Below are 21,412 nucleotides of genomic sequence, written 5' to 3'. Positions count from 1 at the left end.
TCTCTTTTTTACTATTTCCCATCTAAGACCTTCCAAGATGTTGATGACTTCAAATAAACCCCAAGGACATAAAAAAGAATATCAAGAGGAATGGCTCCTTCTTAGATCTCAAAGGAAGGGTAAAGAAGTAAGCATAAGTATTCAGGAACTGAAGACACTTAAGATGAAGTCTATACACAGCACAGAATGTACAGTTCAACACCTTGAAGTTCCTTGCAACCTGAATGTAAACAACAAACAAGCTCCAACAGTATCAACTAATGATCTTCAAATCATGGTAAAATATCCCATTCATACACGAAACTTTGATCAACATCAAGTGTTGGTATGGGTATGTTTTTGTTTTGTTTTGTTTTTTCATGAGTCGGAGTCTCCCTCTATCGCCCAGGCTGGAGTGCAGTGGCGCGATGTCGGCTCACTGCTAGCTTGGACTCCTGGGTTCACACCATTCTCCTTCCTCAGCCTCCCAAGTAGTTGGGACTGCAGGCGCATGCTGCCACGCCCAGCTAATTTTTTGTATTTTTAGTAGAGACGAGGTTTCATTGTGTTAGCCAGGATGGTCTCAATCTCCTGACCTCGTGATCCTCCCGCCTCGGCCTCCCAAAGTGCTGGGATTACAGGCGTGAGTCACCGCGCCCGGCTGGGTATGTTGTGATGGTTAATATTGAGTGTCAACTTGACTGGGTTGAAGGATGCAAAGTATTGTTCCTGGATGTGTCTGTTTAAGGTATTGCCAAAGGAGATTAACATTTGATCAGTGGACTGGAAGAGGCAGACCCACATTCAATCTGGGTGGGCAGCATCTAATCAGCTTCCAGTGCAGCTAAAATAAAACAAGCAGAAGAAATTGGAAAGAGAGACTTGGCCGGGCGTGGTGGCCAAGAGAGAGACAGACTTGTGAGTCTTCCTGCCTTCATCTTTTCCCCGTGCTGGATGCTTGCTGCTCTTGAACATCAGACTCCAAGTTCTTCAGCTTTTGGATTCTTGGAGTACACCACTGATTTGCCAGGGGCTCGTGGGCCTTCAGCTGCAGACTGAAGGCTGAACTGTTGGCTCCTCTACTTTTGAGGTTTTGGGACTTGGACTGACTTCCTTGCACTTCAGCTTGCCGAAAGACTATTGTGGGACTTCACCTTGTGATTGTGTGAGTAAATTCTCCTAATAACCTCCCCTTCATATATATATATGTGTGTGTGTGTGTGTTTGTGTGTGTATCCTATTAATTCTGTCCCTTTAGAGGACACTGACTGTGTAGAAACAGGTATTCCTCTAAATTATTAAGTTGATGCAAAAGTAATTGCGTTTTTTTGCCATCAAAAGTAATGGCAAAACCCGCAATTATTTTGCACTAACCAGATACTAGAAGGAGTTAAAATTGTTACAGACATTTTGGAAGGAATCAGTTTTGCAGCGTTGGTCACAATTTAAAACATACATATACTACAGCCCAACAAATCCAGTTTTCACCATAAAACTTGAAACTTTTGTACATGTATTCAAAGATATATATATATATATATATATGGATATTCATTGTGAAAATATTAGTGATAGCCGTTTTGAATCAACCTAAGTGTCTACCATGGAAGTTGCTAAACAGACTTTGATAGAAGTAACAACTATGGACAATGATGTGCTTCATACACTTCAGTATGTAAACATCTATATTTGTTTTTCAGCGAAAAAGCACATTGCAAGGCATACATTTAGTATGATGTTACTTATGTAAAATCATGCACACACACATAATCATGCACATGCACATTCACACATAGAGTCACAGTCTTTTGTTCTGGTATTTATATATTTATATAAATAATAGAAAATTGTGTGACATGATTTTCAATAAACTTATAACAGAAATTTTGTTTCTCTGAGCAGGAGATAAAGAAACTAAGACTATTAACACTTCTAATATGTTTTGGTTCAGTGTCCTCATCCAAAGCTCATGTCAAATTGTAATCCCCATGTGTTAACGAAGGGGTCTGGTGGGAGGTGATTGGATCACGAGGATGGTTTCCCCCATTTTGTTCTCATGATAGTGAGTGAGCTCTCACAACATCTGATGGTTTAAAAGTGTATGGTAGTTCTTCCCCTTACTCTCTTTCTTTCCTGCCCTGCCATGATAAGATGTCCTTGCTTTCCCTTCCCCTCTGCCATGATTGTAAGTTTCCTGAGGCCTCCTCAGCCATGTGGAATATTCAGTCAATTAAACCTCTTTTATAAATATATATATAAATTACCCAGTCTCAGGTAGTTCTTCGTAACAGTGTGAAAGTGAACAAATACAAAATTTTGGTACCAGGAGAGTGGGGCACTTCTATAAAGATACCTGAAAACGTGGAAGCTACTTTGGAACTGGGTAATGAGCAGTGGTTGGAACAGTTTGGAGGGCTCAGAAGAAGACAGGAAGATGTGGGAAACTTTGGAACTTCCTAGAGACTTGTTGAATGGTTTTGACCAAATGCTGATAGTGATACGGACAATGAAGTCCAGGCTGAGGTGGTCCCAGTTGGAGATGAGGAACTTATTGGGCACTGGAATAAAGGTCTCTCTTGCTAGGCTTTAGCAGAGAGACGGGCAGTATTTTGCCCCTGCCCTAGAGATGTGTAGAACTTTGAACTTGAGAGAGATAATTTAGGGTATTTAACAGAAGAAATTTCCAAGCAGCAAAGCATTCAAGAGTTGACCTGGCTGTTCCTAACAGCATACAGTCATATGCATTCACAAAGGGATGGTCTGAAATTGGAACTTATGTTTAAAAGGGAAGCAACAAGTAAAAGTTCGGAAAATTTGCAGCCTGACCATGTGGTAGAAAGGAGAAACTCATTTTCTGGGAAGAAATTTAAGGTGCCAGCTGCAAAAATTTACATAAGTAAAGAGGAGCCCTAAACCTTGGCAGCTTCCACATGGTGTTTGGCCTCTGAATGCATAGAAGACAAGAGTTTGGGAGTTTCCACATAGATTTCAGAGGATGTATGGAAATGCCTGGATATCCAGGCAGAGGTCTGCTGCAGAGGTGGAGCCCTCATGGGGAAGGACTCCCAGGGCAATGCAGAGTGGAAATGTGGGGATGGAGCCCCCACACAGAGTCTTCACTGGGGCACTGTCCAGTGGAGCTGTGAGAAGAGGGCCACCATCCTCCAGAACCCAGAAATGTAGATCTACTGAGAGCATACATCATACACCTGGAAGAACCACAGGCACTCAACACCAGCCTGTGAAAGCAGCCAAGAAGGCTGTACCCCGCAGAGCCACAGGGGTGGAACTGCTCAAGATCTTGGGAGCCCACCCCTTGCGTCAGTGTGTGCTAGATGTGAGACATGGAATCAAAGGAGATTATTTCAAAGCTTTAAGATTTAACTATTTTCTTGCTAGTTTTCAGACTTGCATGGGGCCTGTAGCCTCTTTATTTTCCCCAATTTCTCCATTTGGAATGGAAGCTTTTACCCAGTGTTTGTACCCCCATTGTATCTTGGAAGTAACTAACTTGTTTTTTATAGTACAGGCTCATTGGTGGAAGGTACTAACCTTGTCTCAGATAAGACTTTGGATTTGGACTTTTTAGTTAATGTTGGAATGAATTAAGAGTTTGGAGGACTGTTGGTAAGGCATGATTGGTTTTGAAATGTGAGAAGGACATAAGATTTGGGAGGGGGCCAGGAGCAGAATGATATGATTTGTCTCTGAGTCCCCACCCAAATCTCATGTCAAATTGTAATCCCCATGTGTTAAAGAAGGGGCCTGGTGGGAGGTGATTGGGTCACAGGAGTAGTTTCCTCCATGCTTTCCTTGTGATAGTGAGTGAGTTCTCACAAGCTCTGATGGTTTAAAAGTGTGTGACAGTGCCCCCCTTGCTCTCTCTCTCTCTCTCTCTTTTTCTCCAACATGGTAAGACATGCTTGCTTTCCCTTCACCTTTTGCCATAATTGTAAGTTTCCTGAGGTCTCCCCAGCCATGTGGGATTGTGAGTCAATTAAACCTCTTTTCTTTGTAAATTAGCTGGTATTAGGTAGTTCTTTATAGCAGTGTGAAACTGGACTAATAGAACTTCCTTGTTTAAAAATTTAAAAATAAAATATGCCCTGAAATAATAGGTGATAAATGTCTGATCAGAGAGTGTGGTAATGAGAAAATTAATATTTATTAAACACCTACTAAGTGTTGGGTACTCTGTAAACCAAGATGCTATTATGACACAGAGATTATCTTTAAGGCTCTAAAATGATCACATGAGACCTTTAAAAGCAGAAATTCTCCTCTGGCTGGTTGCAGAAGAGGAAATCAGCGATTGGAAACATGTAAAGAATCTTAGGGCTCAGCTGTTGGTTTGATGGTGGAAGGAGCCATGTGACAAAAAAATATATATAAAAAATAAAAAATAATAAAAAAGGCAGATGGCCTCTAGGAGCTAAGAACAGCCTGCAAGGAAAGTGGTATCCCAGTCCTACCAGCTCAAAGAAATGAATCCTCCCAAAAACCAGTAATCTTGAAAGAAGACCCTTCCAGACAAGAACTGCCATTTGAGCCAAATCTTGATTTCAGCTGAGAGGGCTGAAACTGAGAATCCTCTCATGCCAAACCCAGACTTCTGACAAACAGAAACTGTGAGACAATAAATGCAGGTTGTTTTAAATTGCTACGTTTGTGGTAAATTGTGATGCAGCAATGTAAAATGAAAACAGTTATGTCGTGCTATAGTTATAAATAATCTCCATATCTCAGGAGCTAACCAGAGCACAAAGTTACTTCTTGCTCCAGGTCTGTCTCATGTGAATGTCCAGGGGTGAGGTGGGGTTTACTCCCAAAAATTATTCAGAAATACAGGATGAACTACATGATACAGAACATATGATCCTTCAGATTCTCAGGAGTCGAGACTCTTGCAGGGTGGCACACCTTGGCCAAGAGTGGCACACATAACCCTTGACTAGAACTAGTCACATGGCCCTGCTTAGATGCAAGGCAGCAAGGAAATGTGAATGAGTAGATAGAATATTTGGTGAGCCCTCTGCATCTGTAATAGGAAGCTGAGGAAATTCTTACTATGACCTTGTGAAAACTGTATTGTCAATATATTTTAACAAATGGGCTAACCGAAGCTTGAAGAGGACAGGCAACTTGCTTAGGGTCATGCTGGTGGCAGAGTCTGGATATGAACTCAGTTCGTATCCAGATGCTATGCTAAAACACATGCTCTTTTCACTGAGCCATGCTGCCCCTTCCCAGCTGAAGGGACTTGTAAAAAGACTACTACAGAGGCTAGGTCTGGAGAAGAAAACATGTGACTGAGTCAGAATTTGAAGGTTATCCCTAAACCTAGATCTTTGACTCATCTTCAAAACAGAGCATATAGTATCTCAGTCTCCCCACCTACATGGGACTAAACGCATATTTCATCAAATCTAAGGTGCCGTGGATTGTAAAATTTGCCATTATCTAATGTACCACTAAGAAAGAAAAACTGCTCCCAATTAAGCTATGATATACAGTAATTGTAAAACACAACCTAACAGGGAAAGGATGTGCATCTCAGAATTGTTGAATTATAGCGATACCTACCCATTCCTACTTGAAGGTGTTGTAGGTAAAAATATCACAGTGGAGTCTCGTCATTACAATTTGTCTCAGGGCTGTAGAGAACTGGGCTGTGATTAATAAAGAAAATTATTCATTTGAGAAACTTTAGTTCCTCTCAGTACCTCATGGAAGGTGTGTACCTCTACCTACTTCTGAAGGGGATTGGGGCAATTACTCAATAAACATTAAAATAAAAACATTAGACATGTAGGGATGACAATAGCGACTTATATTTTACCATATGCAAATGCCATTATAAGTGCCTTAAGGATTGTATACAAAAAAACCTATGAGTTGAATACTATTATCTTCATTATAAATATGAAATATTTGAAGTATAAAGAGATCAAACAAAGACTCATAGCTGGAAAAAGGCAAAGTGAGGAACCAAACCCAGAAATCTGTTTTTAGAACTCAAGGTTCTGGCCAGGTATGGTGACTCACACCTGTAATTCCAGCACCCTGGGAGGCCGAGGTGGGTGAATCACCTGCGGTCAGGAGTTCAGCACGAGCCTGGGCAACATGACAAAATGCCATCTCTACTAAACATAACAAAAATTAGCAAGGTGTGGTGCGCCTATAATCTCAGCTACTCGGAAGACTGAGGCAGGAGAATTGCCTGAACCCAGGAGGCGGAGGTTGCAGTGAGCTGAGATCATGCCACTGCACTTCAGCCTGGGTGGTGGAGTGAGACTTTGTCTCAAAAAAATAAAAAATAAAATCACTCAAGGTTTGAACCCAACACTACAGTCTGTCAGATTTATCCGCTTTAGGACTTCTGTCAAAATCTTCCATTCATTAGAAATGTCTCTCCACCCTATTTTTGCTTTTAAATCCATACCTATTTTCAGAGCACAGTTCACACTTTCTTTTCTCTAACAATCCTTGTTACTCTCAAGTAGGTGTGAATTTTATTTTCTCCAAACCCCTGTAAAAGATTATGCTCTAATTAGGGTGTAGATCATAACCTGTCTTGCACAGTACCAATGTTTAATAAGCGCCTGTGGTCAGCTGAAAAAAGATCCCAAACATATTTATTCTAATCCCTGGATCTTGCGAATTACCTTACATGGCAAAAAAGGATCTTTGCATACATGATTAAATTAAGGACCTTGATGACGTGGGGAGATTACCCTAGATTATGTAGATGGGACTTAAATGCCATCACGTGCATCCTTAGAGATGCAGAGACATTTTACACACACACACACAAACACACATACACACACATGCACGCCCAGAGAGAGAGAGAGAGGAAGAGAAGGAGAGAGATTAAGAAGGAGAAGAGCACAGAGGCAGAGATTATGGTGATGCAGACAGAAGCCAAAGAATGCTGGCAATCCCCGGAAGCTGTAAGAGGCAAGAACATACTTTTCCCTAGAGGCTACAGAAGGAGCACGGCCTTGCTGACACGTTAATTCAGGCTCATTATATCCAGTTATATAAATTTATTACTTCTGGTCTCCAGAACCATGAATAAATTTATGTAATTTTTGAACTACATAATTTGTGGTAAATTATTATAATAGTCATAGAAAACTAATTCAGCATTTATTCTATACAATATTTTTAAAAATAATTTATTCAAATAAATTAATTTTTTTTTTACTTTCAAACTGGATCTTTAGGTATGCTATCTTGAATAATGTAACTACTATAAATATGTAAGTTTATATTATACAATTTGGCTAATCAACAAAAAGTTGTGATTTAACCATAGGACAACATGAAAGAAAAAAAATTGTAAGTGTGTATAATTTCAGTAAAACTTTTTGTTTGCAGGTAAAGAAACATGATCTGATATGTTAATGTTTGTTAGTAAAAGTGGAAATTTCCCAAAACAAAAAATTCATCTTTGCTTTCACCGCTTCTCATAAATGGGTACACAAGTTTGTTTCAAGTTTAAGTGATTTTTATCTCTCACCAGAAATATCACTATTATTTATTTCCCCTGTTAGAAAAATAAAGTGAACAGTTTTAGAAATCCTGAAAGTATTCACCCAGAACCATTACATGAAAAAAAACAAAAAAAAACAAAAAAAAACTAGCACTTACAGAGAAAGGCTGATACTCTTTATTCTTCAGTACCAAAATTTACTATGAAATCCTCCTGGTATTTCTTAAATCCTTAATAACTGAAATATCTTCACCTACTTTTTAAATTAAATATAAGATCTCTGTAATTTTTTTTAAAAAACGAAAAGTCATTGCATAAGACTTTGATCAATGCAAAATTAATATTGCAGGTACAATGAAACTCTGGAGTTGGTTCATAATAAAAACACTTCAATATACTTGTAAGTACTGCCAAAATAAGCAGGAACTTACTCTTCATCCAAGCCGTCAGATTTTTCTTCTGTCTGCAAACAGAGCAAAATTCAGGACATTTCACTACTGGAGAATCTCTAATGAGTGGTTAGTAAAATACCCACCTTTCTGACTGCCACTGGATATCAAAAAATTACTCACTTCTGACTCAGTAATTACCCACCAAAAATTTAGATCAAGTGGTCCTCACGTCACCCAAATTAGTACCTGACAAGGAATGCTTTTGGCAAGGTTGGCAGCTGAGAAACAGGAAGTGAGTTGCAAAACATTATTAAAACTTGAAAATAACAGCCTTAAAGGTGTGTGATCTACCATTCAAATACTCAAAAACTATGACAAAGAGAAACATCCCACCCGGGCAGAAAAGAAGCTGGGGGAGACGGCGTAGAAGACAAGCACAGGAAATGTCACTCGGTCTTCACTCACCTTGAGGGCGACAGCCAGTTCTCTGATGAGCCATTATCATTATTACTACCACATTTTCAAACGTGCAAAAATCTTGTAATATATTTGGGAAGAGGTAAAAGTTCTGAATGTTTGTTTATAGCAGACTTCGAGGGTCAAACTCTACTCTCAAAACCTCTTGCCAGAGTTTGGGCTACTTGTTAAGCCACATACAGTGAAGGGTTCAGATTCCTTCACAGACTGAAAGTATGGCAAGGGGGCTCACATTAGAATCTGACCAGGCACCTCATGTGGTTCAAATCCTTATTTTGAGGAAATATAGCAAGGATCAAAGAACTTGGCTTGTCTTTGCCTCCACACTGAGGGTCATCTGGCAGCGGATGCAGAGCTCTCAGAAAAATTGAATGGTTTCTTGATATTTTGTCTTTAAATTAGTCTAAATGAGTCACTGAGATTCAATTTTTTTGTTTGACCATTTTTGTTGGTAGGATCATTGCAGTATTCACTCACCGCTCAATTCATACATCTATAATTCAACTTGAATATTACAAATATAGGTTTTAATGGTGCCGTGACTTTTAAGTTATATTGTCATTTATTTTGGGGGGGTTGATCCACATATAGTGTGTGTGATCAAAAACAGTAATAACACTATTCATTAAGAATTGCTGTTCCCATTCAGATTTCAGTCAAATGGTCTTTTGTTAGAAAACAGAATAGCTAACATCAAATTAGATCAGAAGTTGCCCAATTGTGGCCCATGGGTTAAATCCATCTAATCTATTTGTTTACATATTGTCTATGGCTGCTTTCCTTGCTGCAGTGTCTGCAGAGCTGAGTAGCTGTAACAGAGATCCTGTGACCCACAAAGCAGAAAATATTTACCATCTTACTCCTTACAAAAAAAAAATGCTCACTGTTGTACTGGATAATGGCATGAATATTAGGTGGATTGCAGTCTATACTACAGAAACATTCTCTGGTCTCTATATCATTATTTTCTGAGACTCTCTTGACTGTATTCAAGGTCCTTCATGCTCAGGTCCCATGTCCTACTACCCTAGCATTCATTATTAAATCCTATCCAGGACTGCATTCCTCAAACACACTGCCACATTCGCACTTGAATATTGTTGCTAGGCATCAGAGATGCAATGCCTATTAAGATGTGATTCCTGCCTATAAAGCATTTGCCATCTAGCAGCAGCTCATTACCTAGAAAACACAGTGCCTGGGACGGAGTAGGTGTCATATGCATATGTACTTTATAGGTAGTTGAAATGAATTGAGCTGCATTTTTTATATATATATATATGAACTTTAATATATATATTTATATATATATGAATTTATATATATATATACACACATATATATATATGAACTGTTGCAATAAGTGTGCATTATCCTCCAATCCTGGATTTCCTCCAAGTCAGATTAAAAGGTCTTCTCTATTTGCACCACAAACTTGTAGAAAAAAATTCCTTGATAAATCTTGAAAAGTTTACTTAATGACATTTTCTAGGTTCAAATCACACAGCAAAATTAATCTGCACTAATTAAAGCATTTTACTAATTACTCTTTCTATATGGGCCTTGAATATTTCTCTTCCTTGCAGAGAGAGCTAGAGGAATATATCTCTAACAGGAATATGAGACTAATAGTCTCAGCATTAAGGATTGCTTTGTTTTGGCCTTGGATAATTATTTGTGCCACGTCATAGATTCCATTAAGATATTTCTTGATATAGTATCATTATTGGTACTGCATTTTTCTCCTGAGGTGATACTTGGGGGTCCACTTATGAAATTGTATTTAAATGAAGACTAATTAATTGTAAAAGGACCTCTTGGCAAAGATTGCTCAAATTAAATAATAATTACCAAATACCCTCTTCACTTTATGCTATGTAGACTCAGCCTTCAAGTTTCACCAAGCTCTTAACAAGTCAGTCCTGACTGGTAATTACTCAATAATCTCTTCCTTCAATGGTATAAGCTTCTCAGGCTTTTTGCAATTCTTTAAAAAAAAAAAGAAATAAGAAGAAGAAAAAGAATTTCACCTTTGATTTCCATCTAGATACATATCACCTAAAGAATGAGGGCATTTTTGTCCAACAACTCATCTGAAATAGTCCAACACTAGCTGCTGTATGAAGAAAATCATCAGTGTTGCTTTCAAAAGATATTCAACAGATATGGTTACTCTAAGTTTGGCTTCAGACTAAGATCCTAGACTTCTCTGGCACTGAGATCTGAATATTCTTATTCCACCGTGACTATTATGGAAAGTTAAAAAAAAGTGTGTGAGTTAAGCATTAGGTAGAAAGGAGGAATTGTGACTTACAAAAATGTACAAGTTATTTTGGGTCTGTTCTAGAAGTAAAGTACTTGTTCTTGGGACAACTGTCATAATCACTCCATAAGTCTTCACCAAGTTTGATTGCAAAGCGATTTACTTCCCTTCATGGTAAATTTGTGTGGCATATGCCTCACCTGTCTAAGTGTGAGTGGCATGATGGTTTAGGGAGTTACAAGAAGACGATTTTCTAAATTCTTAGGAAAACAAGGGAACCAACTACAAAAACTCATTAAAACACACTTAAGTTGAAGCTTAAAGAAAAGTTTCATGAGAAAAGGAGAATTGGGGGTTCAGCAACAAATATCCAGCTATAATGTGTTGTTATAGACTGAATGGCATCCCCACCCCCATTAAATTCGTATGTTGAAGCCCTAACTCCCAATGTAATGGTATTTAGAGATGTGACTTTTGAGAGAGAATTTGGTTTAGAGGTCACAAGGGAAGAGCCCTTGTGAGGGATTAGTGCCCTTATCAGAAAAGACACCAGAGAATGTGTTTCTATCTTCTTTTCTGCTATGTGAAAATGCAGCAAGAAGGTGGTCATCTGCCAGCCAGCACAGGTGCCCTCACCGGGACCCCACCCTGCTGAAACCCTGATCTCAAATTTGTAGCCTACAAAACTGTGAGAAAATAAATTGTTACATTTTTGTTATTGAAGCCACTCTGACTACAATATTTGGCTATGGTGGCTGGAGGTAACTAAGACACCTGATAACCAGCAGATTTACAAATTATTTAGTAAAGGATATGCCTGCAGAAATGGCCTGAGTCTGATGCCTTGATTAATACACAAACAGACTCCGGGTGGCTCTTCTTCTACTTATCGCCAAGATACAATCTGGCACAACAGTTTTGTTTGATAGACAGCATTGGCCCATGCTTGTCAACTAGCCAATGTGAAATAACATTATTACTGTATAATGTCGAGTTAAGCTGCATAATATTTCCATTGTATGACACACATGATGAAGAGATTTCAGAGTTCTCCACTGTTTATATAATTAGCATTACATATTTGTGAAATTAAGGTACCGCTACCACCATTATTACCATATTTCCTTCCTTCCTGGGTGCTGATACATGTGCATGTTCACTTTTGAGAATGATCAGAGAAAGCACCTCCGACTCCAAAGGCTGTCTGTCTCCCCACAGTCCCCATAGAAGGGATTCGAACCCCTACTTTATCCTGTGGCCTTGCCAAAAATAAAATAACCAGAGCCAACTTGAGGAATGAGAGGAGAGAACAAGAGGGAACCGGCCTAAAAGACCTGGCTCTGAGTGTAGTTTATTGCTCTACTGCTGGTTTGAAAGGATTATGTAGCCATAGGCTATCTCTAGATAGAAAGATGGTTCAGTGACATCCCTTTGGTAAATAAGTAGCTATCACTCCTCCCTCTAAACGTCACATTGAAGTAGGCTGTGTTGTCTGATTAATTCAGTTTGAATACCGCTGACTGACTGTCACTGTAGTCATATGTCACTGGTGGCAGCTCAGAGAGTCTAACCTTCTCTAACATCAGTGCACACAATTCATTTTAAAATGTGGTCTAATAGTTACTGAATACCTGCAAGGTAAAGGGAAGATGGGATGCATTTTCCCTCAAAATAGCCTGCAACCAAATTTATGAAAGCAAAGGGTAGGCACAGTAGTGTTCTTTGCAATGCAAAGACTGTAAGTCACTTGGAAATTTCCCCAAAGAATTGTCTTCATCTTTTTCCAGAGTCTGACCAGGCTCTTGGCAGTTAGCTATGTGAGGAGATATGGCACCTCCTTAAGTTTGCTTTGTGTAATTAGAAAGGGGCAAAACATAGCAAGATCTCTTGTCTTTGGAGCAGTCTGAGAGTGTTCTCGCCACAGGAAGCAGACACCTGGTCAGGTCTGCACAATGCATCTCTCTTCTTTCCCTTCTGGAGAAAGAGTGACATGGTGGAGACCCTGGGCTTTGGAACCAGGTGGTTGAAATCATAACTCTACTATTAATTAGTTTCCTAAAATAAGGAAAGCTTCTAAACAATCCTGGTCCTCAGTGTTTCATTCACCAAATGGCAACAATATCTCTTCATTATGTTTCTGGGATGAGCGCAAACGAAGCCTAGTTTGGGAACACCTACCACCTTGTCCCTGTTCTTTGAACACACATTGGAGAATAATGCTACTAAAAATGTGCATTGCTTTTATTCATGGCCATGTGCAAAAGAGACAAGGCTTTGACCTAATCTTGCCTCAGGCTTTGGCCTCCAACTCCGACAATAAATACACACGTCTCTGTTTACAACTCCATAAACAGGTACATGTGTTTCTGTTAACAATGCATGCTCTGGGCTGTCTCTGTGATCAATTATTTTATATCATTTTCAAATTGTTACGTGTTTAGATCTTTCCAAATAGCTGTCCCCTGAACGAAAAGGGCCTGCCTAACTATGGCATGGTCAGAAGGGTTCCCTTCAACTTATCACATCTAGAAATGCCACAGACAGAAATGCTTCCAGGCTATTTGCTAAGAAAACTAGCATAAGCTGCTTATCAGAAAATATTACATTTTCCCTGAAAGGTGAACTGTTTTGTCAGTTGCTTGGGCTGTGTGAAATTTCTTTTTTGTCATGATAGGTCACTGCACAGAAGCTAACAGTAGACTGCCATCTCCCTGGTGGATGCCAGGGCCCTGGGCAAAATCCTGAAAAGCTAGCCTTTGCTTTTAGGACAAGTATGCAATCACTGGAATCCAAGCCCTATATAAATGTAAGTGGTATTAGTATTCTTATAACTGTGAGTTTTTTTTAAAGATGTATCAGTCAACTCACCTCATGAATCCAGATTCTATATAAAGCTTGGTGTCTTCTAGTTTTTTTAGCTGGCAGAATAATTTGGTAGAAAATATTCCATCCTCTTCTTGAAATACCTCACTTTAAGATTCAATTCTGAAATTCCAGACCCCAAAGGAACACAAGAAACTGAAAATGCGAGTTTCATGTCCTGTTCTGTTACAGATTTCTGGCTTTGGGCAGGTCATTTCAAATGTCACTGGATCTCAATTTCCCCATCTGCAACATGTCAATGAAAGTGTTTACGTCTTGTGGTAATTATGAAACTCACAGGGAGTCACTGAAGTAAAAATTCTTGGGCTGGGCACAGTGAGTTATGCCTGTAATCCCAGCACGTTGGGAGACTGAGGTGGGAGGATGGCTTGAGCTCCAGAGTTTGAGGGTGCCGTGAACAATGATCGCAACACAGCACCCCAGCCAGGGCAAAGGGAGGCCCTGCCTCAAAAAAAAAAAAAAAGAAAAAGAAAAAGAAGAAAATCTTATTCACTGCAAAGCCAAGACAAATGTAAGGCATGTAGATTCCTTGCATTATAGTCAAACACCTTACCATGCTCCACACAATCACAACGCGAGAGGCCAATCACTGCCACTTACAGCTTTTGGTTTCATGTTCAGTGTCTCTGCGGCCCAGGCAATCAGTGTCACATTTTTATGCAACGTGGATAATGACATAGGAGGATTGGATTCTGCCTGGTTTATGGTCTGGACTACACAAATTTGCATTTTGACCAGAGACCTGAGAGAATTTACTGTGCTTCATGAAGTTTTATGATTGAGTCTATTAAGTATAATAATATTAATAACAACAATAATAATAATTGAACATTCAAAGAAATTAAGTGGCTTGCTTTAGGAAACAACAGCTAGTAAATGATCAAGATTTAATATATACATAATTCTGTCTGGGTCCAAAGAGCATAATCCTGAGGCTTGAGGCTTCATTACCTGTGTACCCTGATAAACCTTCTGAGAAAGGCAATGACCAGAAGTCATGTAACATCAAACTTTTTCCTGTAACTCTCAAGAGTAAACATAAATGGCTTACATGTGATTCTTGTTAATGTTAAGATAGTATCCAGTCTCAGTTGGAGTGGCAGTATGAAAAGATAGAGGAACATTTTCGATCACATTTACTTTCCTTTATATTTGGTTTGAAGATTCAAATTCTCTCATTCTCTCTCCTCTCTCCTTTTTTTCTCTCTCTCCTTCCCTTCCTCCTCTCCTCACTGTCTCTCACTCTCCCTTTTCTCATTCCCTTCTCCTATCTTTATCTCCCTTTCTCTTTTCCTCTTCCCCCATGCTTCTCTTTCCATCTTCCTCTCCATCACCGTCTCCCTTTCTCTGTCTCTCTGTCTATGAGAAAGATTAACCCTAGAATAAAAACAAGAGACTTTGGCATCATAATCGTATTTGAATACCAGCTCTACCACCTCCCAGCTGTGAGCCAGGGCATTGACTTAATTGCTCAAATTTCAGTGACCTCATATTTGCGGTAGACCTACACTCCTTCTCATGTAAAGCTATGGTGTGGGTCATAAAAAAGAACATAAACAAAGTGCCCAGCGGGATGCCTGGCCTTTAGGAATGGAAATTCCTTCTCTAATCCAGACATATATCTGAACAACTGGTACTAAAGTAGCAAACTCAAATCACTCAGATGCTGTCATGTTCTAAATATAAAGGAACTTGTCAAACTGATGTATTTTCGCTGAAATGAATGAATGTTTTGACATCCTGCTGAGGGAGGAAGCATTTTTCTGGATCACATGGTGTTTGGCTCCCAGTTCATGGATGCACTTTGCATGGCCTGCACAGTTCTTTTCCGGGGCTGGCCAGTGGCCAGGCTCAAGGCCTTTCATGGGCACTCAACAATCATCATACTCCAGCCTTGTGCCTTCTCTATCCCTCCCATTTCCTAATCCTTCTGACACTTTCTTTGAGGCCATCCAGCATACAGAATTCTTGGGGAGAGGAATCCGGGATGGTGCTAGAAATGAATTTGGTTTGCTTTATTTGCAGTAACTGGTTTCAGGCATTCCCAGATTCTAAACTAATGTGCTTTCCTGAATATGTTACAAATCACCTGTAAAATCAGTCTTAGTGCCCAGACTTAGGCAGGAATTAAACTCAACAGTGCTGAAAAGCACTGTTACTTGAGGCCAAAAATAGCCCTCATGCCTCTAGTGAGGTACAGAAACCAACCCTTCAGGCTCCCATTTTCCCTCCCCATGGATATTCTCTGAATTCTTTCCAACTGTTATTTCCTTTTCCTAAAAGTAGGGAATATTTCCTGACTATGCAGAATCCCAAGCCATGTGCCTGCAAAGCATACCTGTGATTCAAAGGTACCTCTGTTCTGAAAAGGAATGCCCCAAACCATATGGGAAAGCAAAGCAAAGGAAGAATGTGCAGCCTTTTATTTTATCTTACTTTATTATTTCATTATTATTATTTTTGGAAAAATAGCAGATGAGTCACTTGACCCACTGTGAAGAAGCAAGATAAAGAATGAATTGTTTCTCTGACAATTACCCATGGCTCAAGTAATCACAAGGCCCAGATATCACCCTTGAGCTGTGGTGCTTTTGGTTTGCTCTGAGTAAATAAATATAATCCAAAACACTTAGAGCTTACGTATTCCAAAATTGTCTGCCTCTTGGATTTGCCATTACTCTTATTATTCTGAAGTGTACACATATTTCTGTTTCAAACAATGGTAATGATACACAATTTTGAATTGAAGTAAGCCTCCATAACCTGCTGTTTCTTTTTGTGGTGCATTCATCTGTAAATATACTTTAAAAACTATAAAAACACTATACAAATATAAGCTATTGACTGCACATGGTATGCATATTTTTATTTTTATGCATAACCACAATAATAACAAAAGGATTCTCAACTTGCTTGCATGCTAGCCATAGCAATAATATTTCACCAAACTCACACCTCAGCAAGGTTCATTGCATCCTTGTGAATTTGCAGACTAGACCTGGTGAACCCTTTCCAATCTGACAGACGTCACAACCCATTCACCCGAGTTGCCATATGTGGCTCCAGCTAAGAGTATCACCACACAATCATACATTTTTACAATGGGTCTATAAAACAACCATTATAATAAATGTCTGCTTAATTAATTCATTAGGACATAAAGCAATTTATTATGCTCTTATTTGCTATCATTCTCCCTGCTCAAATTTAATAATGCAAAAAGGTTTCTCTGATGCCAACCCCTAGAAATAATAAAAATACATTCATCATGGATATTGAACGCAGACACGCCTGGCAGTACTGCTGGCAGAGAGGAGGCAGTGAGACGTGGAAAGAGAAACTAGGGGATGTTTTGCATGAGCCTGGCTAGAATCGAGTCTCTACGAGAAAGGAAGGAGCCTAGTACAATGCTCAGCATGGCAGCAACGAAGGTGCCCAGAATAAGTATTATTACAATATGCAACAAAAGGAGGAGGGAGAAAGAGAGTTGGGGTGAAAAGCTTTCAAGTCAGTTAAATTCATGAGGGCTATGGAGGCTCAAATTGAAATTATCTCACTCTGTGCTGATAAATAAAGTGGCTCTGGTACCTAAATCATGACACTAACTATACGTTTCGATTTTTTTAAGTAGTGATTAGGTGGATACTCTGGGGAACCTACCAGCCTTCACAGAGATAACAGACTCAACTTAATATCAACTTAAAAAGAGACTTGAATTCTAACCAATCTCATGTAATGAATTGAAATTCCATAGCTTTCAGAGGGGGGGAAAGATAAAAAAGCGACACGGCTCCATTCTCTAACTTGCTGTCAGGAAATATAATTTGTGCTCTCGGTGATTCACCTAGCTCATATGCAGCATGCAAATTTATTTCCCTAATAATCAGACCTGGAGATTGCCCAAGAGGATTAATAGCATCATTCCTTATGACCGCCAGGATATTATGCACCTCTGACATGGAAAAATTGTGTTAGTTCTACAGAGAAAACGCAAGGATATTTGTCCTGCTAGACAATATAATAGGCTGGTGCATCATCAGATTACAATGTCATTTCAAAAACCTTGAATACAAATAATGTACAGTGGGGGAAATGTTGGAACAACCTCCCTTAATTCAGTAGCCTTGAATTCACAAGTATTTTTGTGTGTGCTATGCAGTGTATGCATAGTTTTTTTTAAGCTTTCCAACATTGCATGCAAAAAGGCAAGCATATTATACATTCCATGAGCTCTTGTCATTGTTTTTTTGGAAAACGGATGAAAAATATATGAGAAAAGGGCTCTTTCTATGGTTTTGGCTTATTTTTGTCCTGCCTGTATACAGCTAAAGGTAGTGTTCGGAAACAGAACTTTCATAGGTATATGCTGACTGGGGTTTATACGTGAGGTGTGCTTGTTGGCATGTACACAGATAGAGGTATCTAAGAATTTCCCTCTACTTGTGTCTTTATTCAAACATGGAGTCATTCGTACCTTCAATTGCTCGATATTTGATACTCAAAGTAAAACAATATGTTTCACAAGCATTGTTTGGGACTATATTTTATTTTACTTCTTTATTTTTAACAATGAATTGGTCAGGAATGTTCCAAAACAGTAATGTCTCCAGCTGTACTTTAGACCAAAGAACGCTGCCTTGAGACAAGACCAAATTTCATTATTATGCGCATGGGAGCAATAAGATTAGCTCCTACTGCTGCCCCTAAGGTGGAGCAGCAGGAAGAACCAATGAGATGATGCTAATGTGCATGTTAATAGTATTCTGCTAGAAGAAGTTGGGATAATTAAACATGTACCGTCTCTTTAAGACAGAGCTGCACACATTTTCTTCGGATGGGTGTTTACAAGAATTCCAATTTCAGGTCATAGCCATTTCTGAGATTGCTTAAGAAAGAGATGGGAATAACTTATCTTATTCATGTATTCAAGGAACCTTATAAAATGTGCAAAACATAACAGTTTTAAGGGGCAAAACATGCATCTTATCTTGACAGAGCTGCTTTATTATGTGTACTGCTGTATACTGACCTAATATATGGAGCATTTTTAGCTAATATACCTTGCAGGAAACCAGCCTTTAATGTGATGGATTTTATGGTATCTCATTAGGGTGTGTTTATATAACCTGATACTAAACACGTTTTCAGATTCATGTTCCTTATTAAAATGGTGAGCCACATTGATTTTTAGTTGGAATAGCAACAGAGTCATTTTTACTATTAAGAAGGGTAGCTCTGAAGTTATTCCCAGAGCCCGACTAGTCTCTGTACAAAGTTGGGGACTTCTCCCTTCATTGCCTCAATTAGCATGGTCTTGATGGGACAGCCCACTGTCCTTGTTTAGAAACCTCTGATAGATTATTATTCATGATGCAGAATTTTTAATTTCATAACAAGTTCCTCTCTTTTGTTCAAGAAGGAAAAAATTCTTTTATTCTTCTGCTATTTTCCTATCAGCCTTTTTTGTTTTATGGATTAGATCCAGTTAATATAGACAGATTGGCCCTGGAGAGATAAATATCTTCATATCTGAGCTTCCGGGGTTTTCCTATCAGCCAAGGCAGTATTTGTGTAAAAGTGGCAAATAAAATAAATAAATAAATAAAAGAAAAGAAAGAAAGAAAGAAAGAAAGAAAGAAAACAAAGAAAGAAAGAGAAAGAAAGAAAGAAGAAAGAAAGAAAGAAAGAAAGAAAGAAAGAAAGAAAGAAAGAAAGAAAGAAAGAAAGAAAGAAAGAAAGAAAAAACACTTAACATTGCAAGTTGTGTTAAACAAAATAATGACTTTCACATGGTGAAGTCTCCGTTTTGTAAACTGATCCTGTGAGGTAACTCAGGAGTCAGCTGTAAATAGTATCCCAGGGTATTTTCGGTGGAGTCAGGGGAAATAATGACCTAGAGGTACTGTAAATAGTTTAAATTATTGGAAGGTCTTTCTAAGAAATGTAATGTGAGAAGAGAGAGAAATGTTTGTACTCTATTGTAAAATGAATGCCCTTTGGAGGTGATCCAAATTCAGAATGCAAATATTTAGAGTAAAGGACTATCTTTTGAGAAAAGCAAATACTGTACTTTTCCTACTTGCTACAGCAAAGCTAGTTAACACCATCGAACCAGGAAGGAAAAAAGAACACACAGGCAGAAGCATGGATATGTTTATTTCACTTTTGCATTTTAATCTAAATTTGCAAGCCTTTAATATGGAGAGTGAGAAGCAAATTTTCAACAGTAACATAGAACACTAATAGCACAAATATTATTGCTCATGGTATTTCATTGTAATCATATTGGTAACTTTACCTATAATCCTGGAGTTGCAATTCACAAGCCTCAAGGAATCACTAATATTTGGCCTAAGAAATTTTAAGTCTGAACTTGTTCTCAGGAAAGAAGATAGTTTGCCTTCATTTTGCCCCTGGCATGCTATTCATTATTAAACATTAAAGTTGTGTCAATTACTTTCATATTTGATTATTATCCCAGTTATTCTACCAGCTAATCAAGTCTTCTTTAAAAATGTGCCTGGCAGTGACTATGAATTGATGTACTGAATAGAATTATTTGCACTTTTTGTTTCCTAGTTAACCATAGCAATTGGCTACATATTTTAATTCACTCCACCGCGACTATCCATCACCGTTATTCCCAAATAATGTAACAGGATAACTTACTCATTTATTTTAATCAATGTGAGATTGAACTTTCAAAGTTACTCTTTGGCTAAATATAAGAGCCTCGTTCATGTACTTGTTTTAAATGGGGATGAACTGAGCTATCCTGAGAACAACTCTGTTGTTAGTATTAACAGCTTCACAGTTACTTGTCTTGAGGTGTAATTATTTTACCATTATTACATGCAAGGCTTTTAACAAAGCAGTCTTTCCCTCCATTTAAGCAGAGAGTTTTATAATTTATTGCATCTCTTTGGTCATCAACACACTATACAAACAGTTGGCCACCGGTGACCAATTACATTAAGGTTAAGCAACATAACTTTAAATTAGAAATAAGCTAATGTATCTTCATCAAGGGCCTGCTGTGTTTTCACTGCTGTTTATGAGATGATACTAAATGTGGATATAGAGCACGCTCACTGGGACCAATTCCTTTCGGCCTGAAAATGGGAAAGTCTCGAGTGTACCCAGGTCCAAAGCTAATTAATGGGATAACATCTGCTTTAAGCATTCAGCTGGAGTAATTTCTATCAACTTCCCAGCGAAGGTGCACGGGAAACTGTCAGAGAACTAAGTATCTATCATGAGCCATATTAATCTGTAACAGGACTGTAAAAGGCATATTTCTGTCTTGGTTTTCTATTTATTAGGGGTGCTGCTATTACCGATATGAGTTTCCTCCCCTTCTTGTTTTCTTCAGTGCATGAATAATTGTGGGGTCCATAAGCAAATAACCCATGATATACACATAGACCAGGGAACTGTACATGTTTTCAAACATTCGATGTAGAGGAGATAAAAGACAAGAATAAAACAGCCATGTTCTTTCTGAAACAATCAGTTTTATCCACAAAGACATTTATGTTGTTTTATCATAATACTTAAAAACGCAGCAGGATTTGCTAAAGAGAAATACCAGTACTGTAAAACAAGCTTCAGAAGGGATAAGCCCACTTATTTCGTGTTATTTCATGTTATCAGCTCTTGTACAACATGATTCCAGCTTTAGTAGTGACTAAATAAAGGCATCTGTCCTGTGTGATCATTTGCATAAATCCAACCCGAATGGAGGAAAAAAGTAAATCTCTGACAACCTAAAACAACTGTGTGGAAGCAGCAAGGGTAATTCTGTTAGCAGAGGTTTTTGACTGATTCTAATTCTTTATTCACCTACTTATTTCTTTCTGTTTATATATGTATTGATTTATTTTGCAGGGGAGTAGGAGAAAGAGCTAATATTAATTAAGA

Source organism: Macaca nemestrina, chromosome 13 (assembly GCF_043159975.1).
Source record: "Macaca nemestrina isolate mMacNem1 chromosome 13, mMacNem.hap1, whole genome shotgun sequence".
Classification (NCBI taxonomy): domain Eukaryota; kingdom Metazoa; phylum Chordata; class Mammalia; order Primates; family Cercopithecidae; genus Macaca; species Macaca nemestrina.
This window is presented reverse-complemented; position numbering follows the sequence as displayed.